We start from the raw sequence: 25,940 nt of genomic DNA on the forward strand, positions 1-25,940 counted from the left end.
AATTTGTCCTTTCTTCCTTCTTGTTTCCTAAAAATATTCTTTTTAAAGTGTCAAGCGTACTGCATTTGCAGATCTGTTAAGCAGAAGAAACATCTGTATCCCGTGATTGTATTTTCCTGTACCTTTAGATCAGCAGAAACCTGTCTGGTTTTCCTTTGCATTTGTATAATTTGTCATAATTAAGTATCACAGTATTACAAAGGGTTAAGAATGTCACCACCTATAGTGAAACTGCTGCCCACTGTGACACTGAGATTTTTTTACATGATGTTTTTCAAGGTGTGTGCTTCGTATGGAACTTTCCAACCTCCCTTCCACCCCCATTTGCATTTTTTCAACTTAAATGCGATCTTAGAGTGTTTTGTCTTCTGGTCCAACCTGCCTAGGTAGCACTGAGTTATTCTTCTGATTTAAATGCCTTTTGCATATTGTCACTCCTGTGGATGTTATTTTTCTACCAGAGTATTTCCCAACAATCTGTACATTCCAGCTCTGACTTAAGTTTATACAGATATAGATATATAGACATAGATAAAAATAAAAAAGGAACCTTGGCTGGTTTCTTCCTGCACCTTCTTTAAGTTAGCAGACTCCACAGTCTAGGACTATCATTCTGTCGTCTTCCACATGTCTTGAGTGTAAAGTACTGCCATAATACAGCTAATGCAACAGTTCAGAGAGCAAAGGGGTTTTAAATTAACCAAGTGTGTTTGGAGCCTATGGAACTGTCATATGAGCTACAGCTATCACTGCAGCTGTGCCACCTCAGCACACAGTTACATAAAGCAGGTGCTTAGACCCTGTGTCAGTGTGAATGTGTTTTGTATGAATTTCTGCTGCATCTTTCTGCCTTCTCCTCAGAAACTAGGTAAAGTTAACGCTTTTAGTTGACCACAGAAAACAGATTTTCCCCATGTCCTGCACAGGGGCTTGTAGGACCGCACAGAGGTTCACAGGAGGTAAGGCAGGCTGCAGGCAACCACACTGCCAATCCAGGCACCTGAATCCATTGTGAGTCCATCTGCCCCGGGCCAAGCAGAGCTTTGTGCAGCATCAGCCCTTAACATTTTCAGGAGCTCCAGTTCTCCACCAACAGCCTGATCACAGGGTATTGAGGTGCCTTCTTGGGCTGTGACTATTCAAATGGGCTTCAGGAAAAGGAAGAAAGTTGGGTCAATTCCCTGTTGGATAAGGATCTCCATTACTGTAGCTCTGTCAACATAAATTAAATTTTCTCATTCTGGTAGGCACAGTGTGTGACTTAGAATTCATTACTAATATTTGATAAGCTGTTATTTTTGGAAAATTGGTTGTTTTATTCTCACCCACAGATACAGCTTCAAGCAGTTACATATCCAAGATAGGCTTACACATAAAAATGTTCATATATTGTTGAGTTCATTCTGGGTTCGTAGACCACAGGGCCAGATTCAAGTAACAGCAAAGTTCTTTGAGAAATAAGGAGGACACATAGAACGGGTTCTTGACAATGAAATGTGTCAAAGTCTTTCACTCATCTTCCTTGTAAAGCCTGCATTCCTGGAGTTCAGAAGTGCCTTTAACTAATAGGTGAAGAGCCTCCCAGCCAGAAGTGCAGGAGAAAGGATCAACATAAAAGGATTTTGTCTGAAAAGCTAAAAACTGTGTTCTGAGTATAATAGTCCTTAAGAAGTCTTGATGTCCCAAAACTGGAACAGAGCTTGGAACATAAATACCAAGATTGTTTCCCTTATCACATAGCAGATTCAGCTGAAGCACTTTTCTTTCTTAACCTACCACGTGAGTGAATAAAGCAGAAGTTATAGCCTTCCAAACATTAAATATATTGGTCTGTAAATTCCCAAGAAGCAGATTCCTCTTGCAAAAATGGGTTTTATCTTTTCTCAGGGTTTCCTTCTAAAACTCCACACCCACTCACACAGAGCAAAATTAATTACAAGCCATTGCTTCCACCATTATTATTACTGAACACCACATTCAATTTGAGACATAGGTCTCAAATATCACTTCTGCAGAATTCTTTCTGCTTGCTTCTAGTCAGAAGACTGGTGAAAGGGAGGAAATAAGGTAATTAAATCATTCCTCTCACTCATAAGAGCATGCACAGCATTCAACTAAATTTATATTAATATCCCTGAGAATCGTAACTTCTTAGGACGGTTTGAGAGCCCGTGTAAATTGAAGTTGCTCATTTGAAAGCAAGAGAAGCTTTAGTATAGGTAGCTCCTTCAAAGTGGCAGTGATTTATTCTATCTGAGAATCTAAACTGGAATCTGGAAAAATCAATGCTACTGTAAAAACATCATCTTGTATAGAACCTGCTCAATAAATAAAATGCATTTGCTTTAGGACAAACAGATTTCCAAGGCTATTTTACAGAAATACTTAGTCCAAACTGAGCAAAGCATCAAATTCTGAATATCAGGTGATCCACAGAGCTTACAGCAGTCTTCTCCCCATACAATGGACTTCTTGCTCAGCCTCCACTTGGAGTGGAAGCAAGTGTCCTCCTGTCCTTGCCCAGCTCCAGCTCCTGTCCCTTGCCCAGCTCCAAGCCATTCTGCACTGCAGTGGTTTTCTCTACGGAGAACTAGGGCAACACTGAAGAACAGGGATCACAGTCACCATTTGCCACATGGTGGGGCCCAGCTCTTGGCCATGCTGTACACCAGCTGCCCTGGTCAAACACAAAAGTCTGATGTGCCACTCGAGGATATCAGTGAGCTTGTCCCCTTTTACTGCTGATGAATACTCCCTTTTAAACTGTGGCAAAGCACAAAATGCCACCCAAATTTCCTTTCATAAATGCATTATTCATCCCACATGCATGTTTTTCAGACTCCTGCATATGAAGGGGCAGACTGAGCAGGGGAGTTTGGTGTAGGTGAAGGGGAGGTCTTTTGCCACACAAACGATTGTGTGACCTACTGTGAAAACGGCACATGCAGCCATGCAAACACCAAGTGCACTCACCAGCTTTCCTGTTGGCACACAGCCACCACCATTCCTGCCATCACCAGCTCCATGGGGCAGCACTTGGGAAGTCCTGCTTGGGCCCACCACCCTGGTGGTGGCTGCAGAATGTACCCATGCCAGTGATGGAGGATGACTGACTCAGGACAACTTCGCCTTCCAGGGTCAGTGTCTGCTGCTTCTCTCCCTTGGGCATGTTGTGGAGGGTGACTGAAGGAACCTTCCCAGCCTTGACCCACCATGACTTGGGCTTTTCTGGATGATCACTGGTCTGGCATCTGGTTGGATATTTCCTCAACCATCTTGTCATGATTTTATCTAGTCATCACTGGTCTCAGCAGACCTTGCATCCATCTAGTGGTAGTTTGAAAAAAGGGCATTTAGGGTCAACAGTTCCCTTTTGAGTTGTATCGATTCTTTGCATCTCACCAGTTAGTCTCGTAGCTGTCTGGCAGGCCCTGGGTTTCAAGGGAAGGCTGAGTAGTCTTCCCCACACAGCCCAGCTTCTTTGCAACCATGTTCTGGAAGAAGCTCAAGATTTGCATTTTATTCCATATTTTTGAATAAATCTGTTCCTTCCCATCTTGAACAAGACTACACAAAGGCCACATAAAATGGAAAGTGGCACTGAGAGAGATTGTTGCTATCCATGGATTAATTCCCAGTCTGGCCAGCTGTACATGCACGTTTCTGATTTCAGGTTAATAACCAAAGACACTCCATGATCAGATGCAACTGCAGGAAAAAATAGTGTAAAGACTCAGTGACCAGTGTCTGGCCATTGCATTATCCCATCTCAGTAAGAACTGGAAACTTCTGGGAGAGAAATTGAAAGCAATAAAAGGAGGAATTGTATAGCACTATTTCGTGAACAGGGACTGGTCATTTTCCCAAAACAGACTTTTTCTCTAATAGGATCAAATACACTGAATCAATACTTCAACCCAGATGGGGTTCATGGTTTCCAGAGGAACCTTTCTGGAGGAAGGTACACATCTACAAATACTATTGCTATTTTAAGGGACTATGGCTAAAGAGAGCTCTGTTTAATTTTGTTTTAATACTGTTACCGTGGTTTAGGAGAGGGGGAAGGGTAAGGGGAAGAAGAAGGGAAGAGGAAGGGGAAGGGAAGGCTTTCTGTTCTGACACATTACAGCACAGACCAGGTGGGGCTGGAAAATGCTGCTGTTTCCCTAGAAATATTGTATCTGTGGCTGCAGTAAACCCAGGAGGTTAGTGAGCAATAAACAAAAGTATGTTTGTTACTAGCTCGTGTCCTTATTTCTATTGAGTCTCATGTTTCTTTGCCAGAAAGAGCATCATTAGCTTTCCTACTTTACCTCCCAAATTTATTCAAGTAGTACAAATTGTGGAGGTTATTCCTCAATTACACTTTCATGCATTTAGATAGAAAGACATATGTATACACAGACACTCAAAGTGTAAGATAATTTTTATATAAGTAATATGTGTAAATGATATACTAATAACAAATAAATAGTTTATTATATATTTAGGAGGTTTATATATAAGCATATATGTACATCTAAAAACTTTTTTTCTAGAAAGATGCATGGAATCAGCATTCAGAGTTGCTGCATATCTCAGTTTCATTATAATCCAGTAACCTGTTACTGAATTCCCTGTTTTCCCAGTTCAACTCACTCCTTCATTTTCCTTCACCTCCAATGCTATGAATAAGGAAAACTACAGCAACCTCCCATCTACATCTTTTCTAGAGGCCTCCAGTGTACTAACACAGTACAAGTGCTCACTCTTTAGTATTACCACTGTACAAGTCCCCTCCAGGTTTTGTTATCTGGAATTGGTGAAGATTCCCTGGCCAGAGAAAGAAAAAATTCCTTAGAAACCATCATTTTATGGAATCCTCACTAAAAACAGTTAATTCAAGGAGTTAGTTCATCAAGAAGTTTTCTTTTAAACTGTTGTGTGTTATCTGTTCTTCTCCTTATCCACCTACTTTTCTGCTGACCACTCACATTCATCTTTGCAAACAAGGTTTTATGCAGGAACTCTTAAATTAGAGCCTCTGTATAAATATGCCCTCAGAAATTTCTTCCCAGGATGTCACTCACATACAGTTTTAATTGTATAAAATATATATATTTGAAAAAATAGCAGTGAACTTTTTCAATTTATTTATCTCATTTTATTAACTCTGGGAAGCAGCACTGTAGCAGCCTCTGGCAAATAAAAAGGAGCAGATGTTGCGCTGAGGAAGGGAGATTATTTTCCTTCTTATATTCAGCATCTGCTTTACTATCCTTTGACCTGTTGAAAGATTAAGCTCCAGTGAGACTGTTTGCACTTAGATCTTCCTGAAGCCTCCTCTGACCAGGAAGGATTCTATGACTATTAAGAAGGATTTGATGATCTACCTATTCAATATTAAAATCCTTTAGATAATTTTGACGCTTCTTTGTTTCAAAAATAGCCTGTTCCCTTCCTGTCACCTGGTCACTGCTTTGTGTAGAACAAGCACTGCATTGAGCATTAAGACATTTTCCCTTTATACAGCTTTTGCTTGTATACTTGGGTCAATAATAAAAGCAGTCATAAGTATACAAGATGAAGTACAAACACAAGATTACGTGTCTGTTACCACTGCGCAGTAAAAGTCTCTCATCTTGAAAATGCTAATGTTTGAATACTAATGGCAGACAAGCAACCTCCTGTGGCCCTTCTAGTTGCATGCATCAGTTTTGTCCAGGCTGTGTTTCAAATGTAAATGCTGGGAGATGTAATTATTGGTGGATGCAGATTTTAATAACTGAAATAGAGACATACAGAAGATCTAGCTAAAGCCTTGGCCCAGAAAGCACAATAATGATATATTAATCATAATCAAGCAAATAATTCGTTCAATGCATCTTATTTCTTTTTCCAGTATATGGAATACTTCTTTCCAATAAAGATATAAAAAACAGAATATAAAACTGTTCCTTACAGCTATTTCTCTGATGCTGCAAACAGACAAGCTGACAGTTTCTAGTCCAACATTTCCACAAAAACATCCTCTATGTCACACATTTCACCAGTTAAAAAGTATGGACTCTTTGGTACCATTTAGATAACTCTAGGTTTTTGGTGTGAAAGGAAGAGCTGAAGGGAGACCATCCCCTGCTGTGCTGAATATCATCCATTTCCACAGAGCTACCACCCTTAGTGGGGTAACAGTCTATATCTGTGTAAGCACGAATGTTCATGGAAGACTGCTACAAAACCTATGTTACAGTGGAAATTTTACAATTTAATTTGAAGAATTTGGTAGTCTACTCTCCTTTCTGTCCCATAAGAAAACATAAACTTTATATACTTTGTAAAAACAATGACAACAAAGAAAAGAAAAAACGGAAAAACGGACTCCATACTGAAGAACCTTGAATCTTGTCAGAAAAATTTGGGGCTTTTTTATGATGAAAGGAAAATGTATTGTCATGCTCTCACAGACCTCATTCATTATTTCTGCGGTGATTAGCTCTTGAACTAATAGGGTCCTACCTATTCAAAAGAGTCTGAGCAGGCACCTGAGTAAAGACAGACAGATCAGAGGAAGAGCAACCAGCAAAACATCCCTCTCAGGATCATTTTTGCACTACTCTTATTTTAGGTATCTTTTGCTAATCCTTTCTAATTTACTGATAAACATCAGAAAATATGTACTGTCAAACATATTTCTGCAATTCCATATGTGCCATTTTGATGAGGTCCTTGGAAGAGGAGACAATATGGTGTGTTACTGCAGTATCCAGATATGGGCTGGCAGCTCCTACTCACAGCCATTCAGCACCAGCCTGAATAGCTCTGTGCATCAGAACAGGACTCAAGGCAATCACACAATGCAGCAATTGTTGGTAGGAATTCTCATTTTAATTGCCGTCCTAGTGGCCTTGCACAATTCACTTCCCCTACACTTGTTTGAAACAGGAGTCCTCACACAATTACTGTGTGATAATAATGATTATGAAAATGATGATAATAATAATTAAAAGAATGATGATTATAATAATAATTTCATCTGGTCATTGCAAGGACTGAGTGTTCTCATACAGCTCGAACACATTACATATATCAAAGACAGAGGCTTTCCCAACAGACTGTTCTGTATTTAAAGTGTTGAAGTAGCATATGCCACCATAAGGTTTTAATACAGAAAAGCTGTAGTTAGCAGCAAGATGCTTGTGCTGTTGGTATCTGAAGTTAAATTGGATATTGCTTTCATATTCACACATGTATGGACGTACTTCATTTCTTTCTGTTTTCTCAGGACAACTATAACTTTTCCCTTAAAATATCACATTATTTCCTTAAGCTTTAATGATTCAACAATTGTGTCCCCCTAAAATAAACAGAAGTGCCTTGAGTGCCTTACAGTGTCAAAATAGTACCTAAGTTTTAAGTATTCAATAATTATGCCCCCCTAAAACAACAGTTGGAAGAACTTTCACTTAGATACCAAGAAAGGCTGAGCATATCACTTTCATTAGACCCAAGATTCAATGATGAAAAAGTGTGTTAAAACAGTCAGATTATCTGACTGTGCATCTGAACCCTGAGAGCATCAGCACGGTGAAGGATTTTTCTCTCCTTTGAAAATTGGGAAAACTGCCTTGTGAATCATCAGTGATCATCAGAGAAATTAGATCAGAGCAACCAGCTTACTAGAAATTATTACACCCTTGTTAACTGCAAAGTAACTTCCTCTACTAAACAAGAGCTGTGACAAAACATACCTGGTTGTGGAGAGTTGCTCCTGTGTCCTTACACTGTTGGAGGGGTATCATCATACATTTAAAAAATATATTTCGATTACTTTTTTCGTATGACTGCACACAGAGTTGAGAAATTTATCCTGAAATTTAAGGCCTCACAGAAATGCTTTTAAATATACAACAACAAAGACACATTGATTGCAAAAGAATTTTTAGAACAATTCTTGATACACAGATGATATGAGCAAGCTAAAGATTCTGAATACAAAGACTTCAGCAACTAGTCACAACTAATTACTCCTGCTTGAGCATTCACGACAGTTGAACCTGGAGGACAGGGACTGTCTTCACAAGTGGATTCAGTATCTGGTGTGCCTCCTGCCAATGAAGTTGTATTACACAGAGAAAATGTGGTTTTGTAAATAGGGAAGGAAACATTAAACCCTTTTTTCTCCCTGGATTAATTATTTGTACTGTGCCACCTCACCAACAAATTTAACAAAAGCATTACAGACTTTATGAGGATTGTACTAGTAAGCTATACAAAAAGAGGAAGGAAAGATTACTGCTAATCTCAGCAACAAATGTCAGAACTACAATTATAAACCCCTTGAAATACAACTCAATAAAAACTGTATTAAGAATTTTGCATTTTAACAGTTTCTAATACCAGTTTTGGACCCTCTACCCAGAAATTTGCTCACAGTGTGTGCTGCAACCCCTAGATACAACTTACTTGGGATTTTAGATCACACCAAGATCTCCCAACGCATGAGTTATCTTTAGCCTAAACACGAGAAAATTAATTTGAATCATGTCAGTGACTAAATCCCTCTGGCTGCAACCACTGTCCATAAAGACAACAAGCAGGAAAGCATAGCCAAAGCCTGCATGATTCATAGTGGCCAGTGGAAATGATCCAACTGCAGTGCAGATTCAGCAACTCACATGACTGGTCATATTCTTTAACAGGCACGTTCATAGACAAGACATTCAACTCCTACCAAAGTCTGTAGGATGAAAGCAGCAACCACATTTGGGTGCTTTCCAGTATTAGTCTTAGGCGCTCTGAAAGTCTTTGAAAATTTATTTATCTCCAGTATAACTTTTAGTGAAAGTCGCTGTTTTCCAGCTTGATGTCAGATTAACAGAAAGAAAATAAGAGAGGTTTTATACATACATATGTGTATGTGTATGCACAATTTTATATATTTATAATTGGGAGTCACTCTGACAATATGGAAAATAACATCTAAGTAAAAAACTACAACTCCAAGACTGTTCTCTCAGCCCTCCCTTTGTTCAAGGAGAGAGGGATTGGGAGTGGGTATACAGCCAGATAAGCATCAGCAGTCTGGGAGCTCAGCTCCTTAATTAGATCCTCATCAGTCCTGTGCAGCTGCAGCACAGGGAGCAGAGTGGCTCTGCAGACAGTGCACAGCTGCAGGGTGCCTCCCTGTCTGTGACTTTCAAGCCCCATCAGCTGAAGCTGCTGTTACTAAGCCAGATGTAAAATATGGCAAATGCCTGACTGATACAAGACCCACCCCTCTCCCACACCTATTGTGTCTGGTGGGCACAATACTCTCTCACAGAGCTGACACACTGGGCCAGCAACCTCCCTGTCAGATTAAGGGTTTGAAACACATATGCAAAATAGGCAATAATTTTTAGTATCTTAGTGAGAATTCTGCTTTCTAAGATTGCTTCTAGGAGGACAAGGAGGCCATTCCCCAAGGTGGAGTTTAGCTGTGGGAGAGGAAACCAGCAACACAAACACCATATTCCTCCAGAAAAATATGACCTGCTGTAACACTTTTTCACACACCGAACCCCAGGGTCAAGCCACCAACCTCTGGACCCTGAAGGGTGAGCATAACCCCAGGAAAAGGGATAAAAAACAAGGGGGGGGGGGGGGGGGGGGCGTGTATGTATGTAAAAAATAAATTAATTCTTGGCTTACTTTTATGTAGATGTCATTCTTCTTTGCCTGCAGTCAGGATTTTGAGCATGGCAGCACCAAAATGTGAGACATGCCACTCCAATACAGCCTTTATAGCACTATGCCAGGCTCCTAACACTTCCCAGGCTGAATTCCTCCTGCTTGAATGCTAGGCAGAGAGATGGTGGGAATGATCTAGTGGTGGTAACCTTTCCACTGGAAGACATAAAGCAGGATATCTTCCAGACTTAGGTTACAGGCAGAAGCAGGATTTGAAACACCCAGCTCTTGTTCGTATCTCTTTTTGGTGAGTATGAATACCCCTTTTTTACAAATACAAAATCTTATTTCCAGTTTTTATGTCTCTAGCCATCTCCACTGTTTCCTTTTGAAGGGAATATTGTCAGAAGTCAACATTCATCTCTCATTTTACAGTTTTCTCTCCACCCAAAAATATCCTGTGTAGGAAAGTCACTAGTTAGCTGCTGATTATAAGCTTTGCAGTTCCTGTCCATGTACAATTTCTTCTCTTAACTGCGTTCCTGTTCAGCACTGGACAGTTCTGGGCTTTTAAGAGCTTCCTTTATTAATGTGGAAGCATATAATTTTCCTTCATACACTTAACTCTCTCATAATCTTAAGATGAAGGCAGCATATTATTTTCTCCAAGCTAATGGTAAAGCAACTCCTTTATTCATATGATCATTACTAAAATTTACAAGGGCGTGATTTGTACAGGAAAAATAACCCTGTGTGTGTACAAAGACAATACAGAAAATTTGACAGAAAGGTATAAGAAAACATGAACAAGTCTAACTTTTCATCAAGATGCAACTATCTCCATGTCTTTCAAATAAAAATGAAAAATGTTAATAACATATTTAGAGTAAGATCCTATTAGATTCTTGGTAAATCACATCCATCTAGCTTAAGCCTTTCATCAGAGCCCTGTCCTGTCTACTAGCCAAAATACTGCACATATCATATCCATATTCTGACTGCTGTCCATCTCATCAATGCAAATCATTCTCAAATCCCAGTAACCCAGTTAAAATTACCCAGTAATAAGCTGGTAAACTTATCAAGAAAAAAAGGAAAACCAATGCAATGCATGAAATCTCTTGCTATAGAATTATGTGTACCAGAGGACAGATTATACTGCTAAGATTCAAAGCCATGCCAAAATTTAGGATCAAAAAAACAAGTCAAGACAAAATCCTATCAGCCATCTTCAGGGTAGTCAAAGGGAGTTCAGTACCTAAAACCCAGATCACCAGATATCAGTGCCATTATTTATGGAAAACCAGATATAAAAGTTGGGATAGGGACAGCAAAAAGTGGAGATGAAATCCAGAAGTCTCCTGCTCTGATTCTTCATTGCTGGTTACCTAGTTCAAGACAGGGTTTATCAGATCCAGCTCCAGGCTACACTAGTTTATCTTGATCTAATTTTGTACACCACTTCTGTACAAGCCAGCAGCTTGGGGTGTACTGAGACATTATCCCTGTCTATTGCATAGACACCACAATGTTATCCTGCACTTGTAGGTACTCTGACCCAATTTAAAATCAGAACTGGGAGAGAATTCTGGTGCATAACAGAATTAACCTGGCTGAGAAAACAAGAAGAAACCAATAACCCATCTTAAATTTCAGATTTTTTTGGTCTAAACATCAAGCTAAGTTTGGCTGATAGATCAAATTCACAAAATGTAAGATGCTTTAGTGCAGCCTGATGGTTTTACACACATTTTGTTTGAAGAGGGTCCAAGCCACCAGAGAATGTGGCCCTGTAGCACACTATAGCAGTGTAAGACGGAGGAAAAGCATACGCAGGTAAATCCTTTGCTGTTTGTTTAAATTCAAGGAGATTTTCTTGGAATAAGCTTAATATCACACAAAGGGCAGAGACTTATTCCATTATAAAGCTACTTACTAATGAAGTTTATTTTACCCTTGTACCCTATTGACTTGTTAGTTCCCTGGTCAGATGTTCCGTGGTGCAAACAGCTCTGCTCTCAAGCAAGCTTTGCCTTGGAGTCTCCAGAGCTACAGAAGTCAACAACATTCACTCATCACAGGGGCCAAGGACAGAGCTTGAAGTCCTTCATAGCCTGCAGGGTCTCCTTCTTTTGTACACAAAAAGCACCCAGCTCTGTTTCGATACCTGCCAGCAATCGCAGCCAGCTCATTTAAAGTAGTCTTTTAGGTTAATGCAACAAAATAGATCAACTTGACAGCGTGCTGCCAACAGATTGATTTTCTCTGCTACTCAAAATACAGGTCCCAAAACACAAAGCATTTGTAAATCAATTAATAAAATAATTGCTATGCAGGAACACTCTTAGAAGTAATAAGAGTACCAGACATGCAGACTGATCTTTCACATTACTAATAATTCACACAGTTGGTATTTAGAGGAAGGGGAAAACTCTCATGTCATCCTAACTTCCAATATCTTTCTGAAAGAAGGTCAAAGATTATTCTGCCTCGCATCCCTGGAGGCATTCAAGGCCAGGCTGGATGGAGCTCTGAGCAATAGAACTGGTCTGGTGAAAGGTGCCCTTGCCCATGTCAGGGGGTTTGGGAAGAGAAGATATTTATCTTTAAGATCCCTTCCGACTCAAATGATTCTATGATTCTAAAATAGAGAATTTTGGTCAATTAGGTTACATTTGTCACACAAACACATCAAGTCTTATCAGACTTTTTTCAAAACCTCTTTCAACTTTTTGAATTAAAACAGTTTTCCTGGAAGAATTTAAACACTGATTTTGGCCCGGATCCATTCATGTTCTTTCTTTTCTTCTACCAGCAAGAAAAAGGGCAATTTGGTAGGAAAGCATAATTGAGCCAGTCTGAGTTCCTCAACAGGGATTTGTGTTCTCCATCAGCTGTATGGAGAACACAAAATTAAACGAACATTTGCTTTCACTTTGGGTTGGTTTGTCTTTACTTAAAGTGCCCAAGTTTTCCCAAGAATTTTGAAAAAATACTTTTCCCCACAAAATAAAAGAGTGGGGTTTTGTCTATTTTATTTCCATCATCATGTAAGGAACAGTAGGAGAAAATGCACAGCTTTCTTGATTTTAGGCAACTTGAACTATAAACAAGGTTTTGCAGATTGCCAAGCACCTGCTCAGCTACAGCTGTGATACACCCAAACCAGGAGTCATTTTCTGTGTATAAGATGCTCAGCCTGGTGGAGAAGAGGGATGGGAACCAAATCCTTCAGTGGATACACTTCAGTATCCAGTGTCCTCAGCTGAGAGTATCCAATGGAGAAGAAATTTTGTCAGCCTGCCCCTACTAGAAACCCTAAAAAATGTCATGTAAAGGTAGTCCCTCCGCCATCCCCGCCCCATTTTGACACTTATCTGAGTGCCAGAGTTATTTGACAGAACAGAGGGACAAGCTAACCTTGGGGAGGTTGAATGAAAATTAAAGATAATAAAAGCAACAATAACAATAACTCCACACAAAAAAATTCAGACAAAAACATTATGGTTTTCAGATCTGATCATTCAACATCAAAAATATCAAAATTGAGATTATCTACATTGTCTCCAGGAAGACTTCTGGGTCCCATAGTTACGTGTTTAAGTAAAATGATAAGGGTTTCTCCTCAGCATACCTGCTTTTTTTGGTGAACAGGATGACAAAATTGTTTTGAGGGCAGGAAATGTGCTACAGAAGTTTGGCTGGATGAAACTAAGCTGCAGGTGTATTTTCACGTTGATAATATTTTTTACCACAAGGTCTGTTGTGCAAAGTTTGTGTAGGAAAGGTTTTATTTATATTTAAAATAAGTAAAGTCAGACACAAGTGATCTATAAGCAGTCTAATTTAACTTCCAGATAAATTTCTCCTGAAACAATCTATTCAAGACCAGACACACCAAGCCCCCAACTCTGCAGTTGGTTGTAAGTTCCTATAAATGTTTCTAGAAAAAGGAATAGTAAAAAACAACTTGGATGGCAAAGCAGTATCATTTTCCTTGCCAGAACTTCTGCTCAGTTGCTTTAAGTTTAAAAAAAAAATTATTTGGTCCTTCAATATCCCTGTACACCTGCGTGCAATGACACCAATCAAAGTTCTGAACCATATCTAGGTCAGTGTTATTCTAATAAGTGATGGGAAAACTTTTACTGGAATCTGAAGAATAAGATCTAATCAAAACATTAAAAAACAATCCAGTTTAAGAAATACTTAAACAGCAATGTGTACTTTGTAATCTGAAGGACTAATATTCTTTTTTCTAAAAGTAGGACATTCAGACAGAGTGGTGCACTATGCACATGAACAGCCAATGCTTTATCTGCAGAAACAGGAAAACACATTAGTAAAAGCAATATTTCAATTAAATAAAAGCACTGTTTGCATAAACTGTCCCTCTCACATTCTAAAGGCAATGAACAGAAACTTGACATAATTTCTGCAAGTTGTCCCCTACTTCCCAGGAGCTAAGTGTAACTTATGACTTGGCTGTTGAAGTAATTCAACCCCAGATCCTTTTGACCACAAAGTGCAAGTAATATAGTTAAAGGAAAAGCAAAAGGAAAGGGAAAAGCAGGATTAACAGGAACATCAAAAACACAGGAATATCCATTCATATTGCCTCTGCACATGTTGATTCTTTACAGAACACCATTGTTTCATTTCTGGTACTTCAGTCTTTCAATTTTGTAAAGAACAAAATATTTCGCTTGCTATTAAATCAAACTTCTGATTATGTAGGTGGTTTTTAATTTTATATTCCCTTTAATTATAACAGCATGGAATTTCTTTTACCCTTCTCTTTGAGCACTCAGTAATGAAGAACTGCCTCCTATAATTAAAACAGGATTATTCTATGTTCTGACACACACTGCAACCTCTTATTACTGTCTGAAGCATGTCTTTAAAAACGTGTTTACGTAAACAGCAAAGTTTTCTAAGGACACAGTTTTAGTGATGTTTGTTCTATGAAGTTTTGCCTGTGTTTCATGAGAGGGGTAGAGGGTCAACAGTAGATTTTAGATGGGCTTGCAGCATTTCAAAGAACCACAGAATGGTTTGGGTTGGAAGGAACCTTAATGATCCTCTAGTTTCACCTGACTTGCTGTGAGCTGGGACACCTTCCACTAGACCAGACTGTTCAGAGCTCCATCCAATCTGGCTTTGAACACTTCCGGGAATGGGGTATCCACAGTTTCTCTGGGCAACCTGTTCCAGTGTCTTACCACCCTCACAGTATTTTATATCTCATCTAAACCCACCCTCTTACAGTCAGTAGACACTGTCCCTTTATTTTTTCTCAGTACGGCATTCTTTGTATTCCAAGCTTCCAAAAGTGTAACAGTGTTCAGTTCTGGCTTTATGAAAACCTCATACTTTACATAAGTTTTCTGTCATCTTTCTTCAAAGAAAGTGTCTTGGTTTGAAAGACAGGTGTCTGCTAAGGAAGGCAGGAGCCTCCCTTGGAATGGCAGATGCGACAGCCCTTCCCTCCGAGTTATTATAATTTTGAAATCAAGGGGCTTTTAGGCAGAGATGTGGGAAATAGGAATAACAGTTCTTTACTATTATATATCTATATGTGTATAACCAGTCAAACAAACAGCAATAACTACGGCAGTAACAGCAAACAATCACAAACCCAGTGCCAGCCTTCTCGGCTGTCGGGCCCTTTCCCCTCGGGTGCAGTTCCGCTCGCAGCCGGCAGGGGCGCTGGCGGCTCCCAGTGAGCAGGGCAGGTGCGATGGTTCCCCCGCGGCTGCAGGGGGCGCTCCGGAGCGAGCTCGGGGAGCACGCGGCACTGGTGCCCTGGGATCCCGGGAAGGGATGGAACAAAGGCTTCACAAACCCCTGGGCAGCCGATCCCAGTGTCCGGCCGGACCGTCAGGAACAACAGGCTGGAACAGCGGGGATGAGCACAAATCCCGGGTGGCAGATGAGATATATCCAAACTGCGGAGCCGCGGTGGGAACCCCCTGGAGGTCGGGGCAGGCAGGGCGAGCAGGGCTACAACGCAGCAAAGGCTTGAAGAAACCGCGGGGGCAGGGCGGCCACGGCCCGGCTCCCTGCGGGGCAGGGAAGGCGGGCTTGGGATCTTGGGGTTTCTCTGGCAGAAGGAAAAGCAGCCGACGAAACAGCCTCCCTCTCCATCCAAAGGCCAGGGACCGACTGTCCGCACACCCAGGTGAAACAAGAGTAGCCAGAAACACCCCACCCCCATAGCCAGCTCTTTTGTTTTTCTTAAGTACCTAGCAACATGTATGGGGAAAATTCCTTTAACAGAAAAAAAACCAAACCAGGAGAGCTCCTAAAACTCCAACAGAAAGAAAAACAATAAACCAGTTTAAAAAAAAATTGCACATGGCTGTCTTAACCAGCAGGTCTTTACACCCATGGCATTCAAGACAAACTGAAAGGAAAAAGGAAGCAGAAATAAAAGCTGTTGACTGAGGAAATAAGCAGAGAGAATTTTGCCAAAATTGAGATGGTTTCATTCATGCTAAGGAGCTGAATGACTTGGGGCAGCTCTGTGAGATCTGGGAGTCTTATTTCTGAGCTTGTAACTGGTACGCAAACAGCATAAATGCACCTGTGGCAAGCCCTGACCTCTGCTAGGTGTGCAGGCTGCTGGCACATGTCACTTTGCAACTTTGGGGATGGATAGGCCATCTGCCTGGGTGTATTCTCCTCCTGTAGTGCCACAGCTGCCTTCCTAGGTTGATGCACTCAGCTCCTCTGAGACTGTAAAAGCTGGTTTTGTCATGGAGCTAGTATTATCTCTCTGAATGTAATTGTCATGGTTTATCCTCAGCTGGAAGCTAAATACTGTGCAGCCACTCATTTACTCTCCACCCCAGCCTTGATAGGATGGGGAGGAGAATTGAAAACAGGTAGAAACCATGGGTCAGGATAGGAGTGGTTTAGTGATTGAAATAAATGAGAAGAAGAAAAAGAAGAGGCGGAAGAAGAAGACGAAAGAAGGAGAAGAAGGAGGAGAAGGAGAGTAATGAAAAGGGGGACTACAAAGAGAGAGAGGGAGAGAGAGGGATAAAACCTAAGTCAGACAAGTGACCCCCAGTACGATCACTCAACATCTGAGCAGGGATTGTCCCCTCCTGGTCAACTTCCCCCAGTTTATACACTGAGCATGACATTCTCTGGTATGGAACATCCATCTGGCCAGTTGAGGTCAGCTGTCCCAACCATCCTCCCTCCTGGCTTCCTGTGCACCTGCTCACCAGCAGAGCATGGGAATCTGGAAAGTCCTTAACTTAGAGTAAGCCCTGCTTAACAACAATTAAACCATTGGTACATCCAGCACTGTACCAGCTTCTAGGAAGAAAGCTAACTGTATCCCAGCTAAACCAGGATGACAATATATCTAAAGCCTAGAGAAATCCTCAACTTTACACTGTAGGGAGGGATGAAAACTAACTGAAAGCTTAGGAAAATATTGATAAAAGGAGATTTTGTCAGAGTGTGACTAAAGGAACAGGTGAGAAGGGGACGTACCACACTGCTGTATGAGAACAGGCCCACAGCAGACATCCAGGCATGAAACCAAAAGTGACTACAAGTCACTTACCCATGTTAGGAAGTGCTGAAAACATCACCCCAGAGCAGTGCAGGATGGTCCATGTACTGCCTTTCAGAGCAAACAGACATAATCAGCCCAAGGGGACAGTCCAATCTGGAACAGGATCTAACCAGTATTGTCTCCACCAGCATAGTGAGTTGAAAACAAAATACCCATGTTGAAATAACACCCACATCCAGCCCTCTCTTCTGCCCCAAAAGCCCAAGGCACTGGCTGCTAGTACAGCAAATGCACCAACTCACTGTCTTATTTGTTATTCTGGGGTAAGTAAATTTCTTCTGAATCTGACCATGATTTCCAGGTTGAACTTTAGAGGCCTTTAAGAGCAAGTGTAATAAAAACTATTCTGTTCTACAGAGATATGGGAACAAGCCCTTTGAAAGACATTTTCTGACCAAACTGGGAAGAAAAAAGGTTCAAAATATCTTGACAAGTTCAGTTTCCTCCAAAAATTAAAACCGTAGTAACCTTTTGTTAACATTAAACAGCCAGTCACGTCAGGATCAAGGGTGTACAGATGAAACTTTAGGACTGACTCCCTCAGTGTGTTTGAACACTTTTTTGGAGCAGGGAAGGAAGGCCTAATGATTTACTTTTCTAAGACTTTGATATAGAAGACTGGAGAGCTGCCTTTACAACCTGGTAAGTCAGAGACACAACAGGGACTTTAATGCAAGCTTTCAAAGCCCTTTCACAATTTTGAGATGAAAGATCATTTCCATCTTCTATTCCAGATTCATTTTAGAGGAACGAGTGGGGGTTTTTGCTGTTGTTGTGAGGACAGAGGATCTGAGAGGGGAAAACCAGAACTTTATTTATCAGTTGCCTTGTTGTCCCGCATAGCTCACAGACTTTTAAAACAAGCTATCTTCTGCTTTCTGGCCCTTATTTGTAACTGTACTGAGAACATGGACTATGCTTCTGTGTTAAGATGATCACAGTGCAATTCAGGGAAGCTCAGTTCACTACCAGATTACAATGATTTTCTTTTTAAGCCACAAAATTGAAGTCAGACACTCATCAAGAGATCTGAATGCAACTGGCTTTTCAGCCACTGTCCCACATCTCCGTTTTTCAGCAGCAATAAAATAGCTACAAAAGAAAGGCACTATAATGATGCAAATGATGGCCAAGATAGAAGAGCTTCAGGCAATGCACAACACCACAATATCCATTAGGATAATATACAGCAGTCACAAGGTAAGGCAGAAGTACTTCTGACAGTGAACAAAGTCTGACCTACTTGAAGTTAAACGCAAGCATTTTTTACCCTCAAAAATAATAAAAAAAAAAAAAAATCCAATAAGATGAAAGATGGAAGAGTTCCCACAGCAGGCCTAGGAGAGAGGACTTGTTGGGTGTTTTCAATGTTATGTCAGAGTCTTGGGAAGCAGGGAAGACTGGGAAAGGGTAAAGTTTGGAGGCACAGACTGAGGTACCCAGCACATAAAACACTTTTCAGAGACAGCTGAAAGACTCACAAAATTTAACACCCATGCAGAAGCAGCTCTTTCTGATTTCATTCCCAGTTCTCATCAGTGAGGTGAGTCCAGACCTCCTAAAGATGCTCAGCTCAGCCATCTCTGCAGCAGGGAATGAGGGCTTGCCTATCCAGAAAAGCCATTGTTACAGGGGAAGACAGGACGCCTCAGGTATGAAAGGGAAGTGCTTTAAGCAATCAGTGCCGAGCCGCCCTGCCCATGCTACCTCACCACTTTGAAACACTAATGGCCCCTTTGTTCGATTTCATTGAAGAAAGTCAACTTATTTAAGGTTATGGACAAGAACTAGTGCAGACCATTGCCATGCAGTCACATCCTTTCATAGCAACCAGACAATGACTTGCAGAAGGAAATCCTGTAGTCATGCATGGCCTAGCGTGGCAAAGTTTCTGCTTTCCAACTGTCATCAAGGACATGGAAAAAGAGTGCCCAAAACCACTTTTTCTCAGTTTTCTGGAAGCTGAAGCACCACCTGATTTCTCGAAGAGATAGCCCAGCTGCTGTCCCATGCTCTGACAGCATAAGGATTTTCATTTACAGTAAAAGAAAACAAGGATGAATTTTGAACCTTCATTAGGATTACCCTTATATCATTATTTTCTTTCTGCTTACCCTGTTCTGGCATACCTACATGAGACTATCAGGATGTTTGGGCTTTTTAGGTTGGGGTTGGTTTTACTAAAGTTTTGCAGTCTTTTCAGAGGAGTTTTTGAAGTTGTCTGGACTGAAAATACCCTCAGGCTATAAGAATATCACTATTCTGAAATTCACTCTGGCTAAAAGGGCCTGAGCAGAAAACTATGCTTAACTGCCAACCCCTGATGCAATTGAGACCAAAATAGATTGCAAGTATTTTGGCAGAAGATTGCTGACCCTTGTTCTTAAACCTGAAAAGCTAAACATTACATACCACAGAAAAACACCCTGAACACTCTTGAAAAAGGAGAATTCTCCCAGCATGTTTTTAATGCTTAATAGTAGGTCCACAAGCTACTTAAGGGTGATACCTCAGACAAAAGAATGCTTTCAGCAAGAAACAGCATGGCAGAAATAGATGAAAAATGAAACTGAACAAACCAAGAATGCAGGGAAGAGTTACCCACTGAAATGAACAAATTAGATTTCTTCTCCTGTCAAAAAATCTTTATAGTTTGTTACTGCTCTGGAAAGTTACCAGTGTTTTAGCTTTGCAAAAGATAAACTTGTTCTATGCTCATTTGTTTTCCAGTTTCAAACTTAAAGACAACTGAGAAGTTTATTTTCAATACTATAGTGATTGCTTTACTTGTGGAGTCAAATTAATGTTTGATCAACTTTCTGAAGAAAGAATAAACTGAAAAATGCAGGAGGGTGTTAATTCATGATGCTCTAAGAAAACATTTTTGACTTTACAGCAAAGAAAACTTAGAGGTTTCAAGCAACTGAGCTATCAGTGCTAGAAGTGAGATCAAGTCATGTTAGTACCAGTATTATGTTTGTCTTTCAGAAACAAGAATACCCTGAGAGCTTCTTAGTTAAACACTTGTACTCTGGTGCTTGGCTCCCACCACCTGGATCACTCACACTTGTGGGTTTTCCTTGGCCATGACACACTTCTTTAGCACAATCCCTTCAGGAAAGGTTTTAACACTGCAGAAAAACAGTTCACACACAATGTTAAATATTTCACTGAGTTCTGGACATCTCAGAATGCAATTGCATACTCTGAGAAGAATATTTTGACTTTTTGGAATGTCTGCTTGGTGAAGAATTCAGTACCACAGAAGTGGAACTCAAGAACCAGCACACAGAGCAAGGCCAGCAAAACAAAGCACTTCATATGAGGTCAAATAAAAGGTGTTATTCCACCAAAAATAGAAAATTCTGGGAAAAAGGATGAGGGTTGATGATAGAGAGCAAGCAATCAAGTTTTCCCCACTGCCCTTTTCAATACCATGAGAGCCTGATTGGCAGACTGCATAGTTCTCAGGCTGGAAAAGCTGGAGAATGTTCGAAAAGAAAAACACGTAATGTCAGCATGGCATCAAGTGAAAACCACAAGGCAGCTGCTCTGTGGCAGCATCCTAGCTGTAAACAGGCTTGGAAAACAGAGCAAAGCAAATGCCTGCCCTTTACACCATTAGGATTGCAGGCTAAATGTGCATGTTCTTTGCAAAGCCATGGGAAATGTCTCTGCAATTTTTACTCCCCACACAGCTAATCTACCTGGCACCCAGCAAGCCCCAAAAGTTGCAGTAACATTAACTTGGTGCCTTTGCTCTGAGCCAGTAGAGCAGAAAGCGTTAGAGTAGGTGAACATTAGATGATAAAATAAAGGGAAGACTTAAAACAATAAGGCTGTGCCACTCTTCTCCTGAGGATTTTGCAGCAGGCTGCAGTTTATTGCAAACTCAATAGAAAGTAAGCTGAAAAGTCACACATGGCTCTTCTGCTTGAAATGGCTGCCCAGAGCAAAGCCTGGGCCAAAGAAAATTGCAGCCAAAACGTTAAGCCTTGATAAAACAATCCCATTTTAAATAGCAATATTTATTGTGTATTTAAAAGCATTACAAATACATGAAACATGTAGTACAGCATTTCAACACAGATGACTTTGTATTATATTCATCTACCTTAAGTATTCAGATGTGACAAAAATGTATTGTGAATAACTAAATTTTAGGCATAGCTTTCAAGAAGTTTTATGAATCTATAAAGTACCTAAGAAATTTTAAATTATATTTCCCTTACTGCTCTGAAACAGCAACAGTTTAAAAAGTTGCAGCCTTTTCCTACATCACACCTTAGAGTTTGTAAAAGATTCTTGCGTTCTTCCACTGGTTCAGATTCATGATTCAGAGGCCAAACAGCTGAGGGCACCTTTAAAAAACTGTTTAGGACATAGAAGTCATTAACAAGAAGAAGAAAAGGTGGAAAGTATTGCAAATAGCCTCTGAATTCCCTGTTACCCTCTTCTGATTTAGTCTTTTCACAGAGGGAAAAAGAAAGGGTCATCAGCTACAAGAGAAAATCACTGATCGAAGCTAGATGCAAGTTCACTGTGCCATTTCTCTTGAGCCTGCTAGAGTTTGTTCCCTCATGACACTGAAATCAGAAGCCATTTACTCATGGATAATAAATTAGTAGATGGAGGGGTGTGGGATTTGGGGGTTTTTTTGGGGGGGAGGGCAGGTCCTTTCCAAGTTTTCTGAAAAATTATACAACCTAAAAACTCAGCAAATGTAAAACTCAGTAATGTAAAACTCAGTAATGTAAAACTAAATAGCTGAATTTTAAGGAATTTATTCCAGGCCCAAAATACTATCAAAACTTCTAGTATTTTCATGAAAAGAACTCGGAAAAAGTACAAGAGAAATTGCCTACTCCTCATACAAGATAAGCTCAGGGCATCTGCAATAAGGACCCCAAATACATTCCATATAGCAGCTTCCAATTAATGCAAGGAAATTAAGATACGAAGGAGAAGTCATAAATCCACTTTCCAGTTACATTTCTCACAAAATTAGTTTTTCAAGCAAAAAGGAGGTTCAGTGTAGTGAAACTGTCATACAGCATCACCTTTATGGGATCTCCTGGATGAAACAAGTACAGAGAGGAACTGAATATTCGTCATTCTACCTCTTGCTTTAAAAGTCCCATTTTCTCTGTTCTTTTGGATGCCTTGGGGCTAGATACCCAAGCTTTTAGATATCCAGGATGTCCTTCACATACGGAAGCTCTAGCTCTCATGTAAGAACACCCAAACAAAGGAGGTCCCAGAGTTCAGCACTGGAGTTGAACACTGTGAATAAGTGGTGGGGTGGGAAGCACAATCCAAGCACACACAACAGGCACAACCTACAGCAAAGTCTCATAGCTGCAAGACAAAGGAAATGGTCAAACCTACATATTTTCTCAACTCTTTTGTCTTATATGAGTGTAGCTTGCAATAGTCAGGATGAAATTCAATAACCTCCTTACACATTTCATCCCACTGTAAAATGATCCTGCTGGCATGAGTAAGAAAGAGACTTGTGAGGAAATTTTATGTGCTTTCTAGATACCAAGGAAACACAGGCATATAGGATTTTTCCAAGCTTAGGAAGCAGAAGAGAGTGAATGCACAACTTGGGTGCTAAAACATCTCCAGTGAGCACCAAGCAAGGTTTTCTTGAAATACAAAATTGGCTGATTCACAGCCAGCATAATGCAAAAATTCAGAACACTTTCACCTAGTGCTAGAAGATAAAGCTGTCACTCCCATGAGGAAAAGGTACTATCAGTATAGAAAATCCAGCATCCAGCCTTGATGAAGAGGAAAATAAAAATATATATTTCTATACTTACCTCATGGCCTCTGTTCTGCACCAGCAGACCTCAGTCTGTGCCTCCAACTTGCAGAATAGAGTTCATCAATCTCTTTGGTAAAAAAAAAGCTGATGTGAAGAAATCATCTCACATGACTGATGGCACTTACTCCAATGGTGATGCAGTTTTCCAGCAGGCTTTTTTGCAGGCCAGTCCCTACAAAATGTACATCTGGTTATATTTGTTCATCTCCAGGCTCATGCTCTTCAGTTTTTTTCACCTTTGTTCTCCTGTTTGAGTTCCAACAAGATGCTATTTACAAGCCTTGATTTCAATGGGCTGGTGTCACCACTTTTGTTAAGATATTTGCTGAGATCACATAATCTCTTCCTACTTGAGCAGGCTATTTAGTCATAGTTTTAAACATATTTCTTTCTCCTTCCTGTTACCTCATTTTGTTCAGGGAACGAAGTACTGTGATTCAGTAATCTCAAACTCAAGCTTACATTTCCCTCAATGATTCTTCCTAACAATATAATTCAGAATCTTTATGTTTGGTTTTCTTTGTTCCCTCACATAAAGATAAGTTTATTGGCATTATCATCTAATAATTTAGTTAAACTGAAGTTTATAACTTTCAATAAGGGCTTCAAAAGCTTCTGTTTCTATAAGAATTTCTAGTTCCTGAATTCTACCAGAATAAAAGCACTTGCACTTTATGACAAGACTGTATCTCTTGAACTTATCTTCATTTGCATCATAAGTAGCCTAAAAATTACTTATTAGTACACAAGGTAGATCCCAGCTGTTGTACAGCAAAGCCAGACTCGATCACTCCGGTGTTTCCAGCTGCCAATCACCTTTAGATCTATACCTTCCCACTCTTCCCCACCCTTGAATGTCTATCCAGCAGTTAAAACCCATTTCAAACTCTGTGGTAGCAGTTTTTTTGAGAAATCTTCCTAAGAATTGTTGACATGCTGTCAAAATAAAATGTTTGCAAGACAGCTTTCCAGATAGGCAGCTGAGATGACAGCCAGGCATCAGGCAGAACCACCTTGATGGAGAGGAGAAACAAGCCCTAATGAGAATGGCTGCATGGCTTCAGAGCTGGGTAGCTCTCCCATCACTTAATTTTGATGAACTAACCCTTCAGCAGCACAGCAAAATTAATTGTATTTCTAATTCCTCTTGGAATGCTAATAAAAAAAAAATTATAAACACCACTGAAATATTAACTACTGTCAAATTTCCTCACCAGCCATTCATTCATATGCAAGAAATGCTCACAAGCGTAACTCCCTGTGGTCATTGGGCTTGCTGAACTCTGAATGCTTTAGTTGGTATGAAAAACATTTAGAAGCTTTTTCTGCTTAATAATGAAATAAAGGTCTGAAAAGCCATTGAGTTTGACTTCCTTTAACTTAGAACCCCACAATGTAATTTAGAATTACATTTTAAATTCCACTTCTTTGTCTATGAAAGTATTATCTTTGCAATCTATCATGAAAGTTAATGGTTCAGAACATACAGAGGTGTTACTGGAATATTCAAATATTATATTGCCATTATATTAATTCTTCTCATTTCAATCTTAAATTTATTAAGACAAACATATTTCATATGAAATAGCACCTTGTCTTTTCTAAATTAGAGCACCCCTTCCCATATTGCCATGAAATATTTCAAGGATGAAAATGGTCCACTCAAAAGCCTGAAGCACTCACCTTGGAAATGGCAGATTTGTGTTCACATACCTGTTGCACAGTGGGGTATTGTTGCAGAAGAGACTGAAAGGCTCATTGCAGAGTATTCAGGAGTTCTGTGGCTGGCACATTTCAAAAGGAGGCAGATCTGAAATCAGTTCCTTGCTCAAAGTCAAGCAGAATGGAGAAAGATTTTCCTTCTGTCCAAGAAGTGCCAAATCCACTGGTTTGGGGATCTAAAGGACATGTGCATACAGTCTTGCAGTCCCAGAAAGTACATTCCAGGACCCACTTTTTTGTAAGTGGGAGAAGAACATTTGCTTTTACATGAGATTGGGCTGCACAAGCAAGTCAGACCTGGTTTAACAATCACACTGGCTCTGCCCCTCAGCTGGGACTGCAATCATAGCACAAATGCAACAGCAGCATCTAATTGGTTGGCCACGAGGCCCCTGGTATTACAGCTACATCTCTTAGACCCCTGTTGTTGAGCAATGTTCACTTATGTTCACTTATGAGGTGAAGGTATGGGGAGGAAAAATGCAACAGTGCTGTAAAGGCAAGGACAAAACTTCTCACTTCTCTGCAGGGAAGCTCTGCATTGTTCCACAAGTAATTTCTGCAGATAATAAAACAACATAACAAGTAGGGTCCAAGCCTGAGAAACCAGCAATCTGAACTGGTTATGGGGGAGCCTGCCACACAAGTTTGTGCTCCTGTTGCCTGAACAAGATCCTGAGAATGTCCCCATGATTAAAGCATTAGCCAGGGCTGTGAGAAATAGTTTTACATACCTGATCTAAAAGAAGGCCTTTAACAGAGATACCCACATCCCAAGCAAGCTCTGCGTTAGCAGCTCCATCATTTTCCTAGGAAGGGGAAGGGCTCATTCCTGTGAAGAATGAGAACAGATTTCATTTCTAGAAAGTAAAGAAGCTTTTTCACACAATAGTAAAAGCAGCTAGTGAAGTGGAATGGTATGTATGTATATGTAGGTGTGCATGGTGTGGACAGTACACAGTTAGATCGTATCTAATTCTTTATTAAGAATACTGGAACAGCCTAAAAGAGGTGTTAAAAATGAACGCTAATGTAAATATATTAAGACAATGATAGGTGCAATGATAAACTTATCTATCTTATTAGATTTAAGGACCACTTTAGAATAATCTTAAAATCAGCCTGAAATCCTGTTTAACTCAG

The 25,940-nt window shown here is 40.2% G+C and overlaps 1 protein-coding gene across 1 annotated transcript in view; it reads right to left on the reverse strand.

The window, feature by feature from the left end:
• OPRK1 (opioid receptor kappa 1) overlaps window positions 1–25,618 on the reverse strand; it is a 77,200-nt gene extending 51,582 nt beyond the window's left edge. Inside the window, exons 1-3 of the mRNA XM_032125206.1 lie at window positions 25,532–25,618; window positions 24,789–24,973; window positions 23,071–23,247 (exon numbers count right to left, since the gene is read on the reverse strand). The gene's annotated coding sequence lies outside the window, so the exon portion shown is untranslated. The remainder of the gene's footprint in view (window positions 1–23,070; window positions 23,248–24,788; window positions 24,974–25,531) is intronic.
• Between the last annotated feature and the right edge of the window lie 322 nt (window positions 25,619–25,940).

The sequence above is a fragment of the Corvus moneduloides genome, chromosome 1 (genome assembly GCF_009650955.1).
Source record: "Corvus moneduloides isolate bCorMon1 chromosome 1, bCorMon1.pri, whole genome shotgun sequence".
Lineage (NCBI taxonomy): Eukaryota > Metazoa > Chordata > Aves > Passeriformes > Corvidae > Corvus > Corvus moneduloides.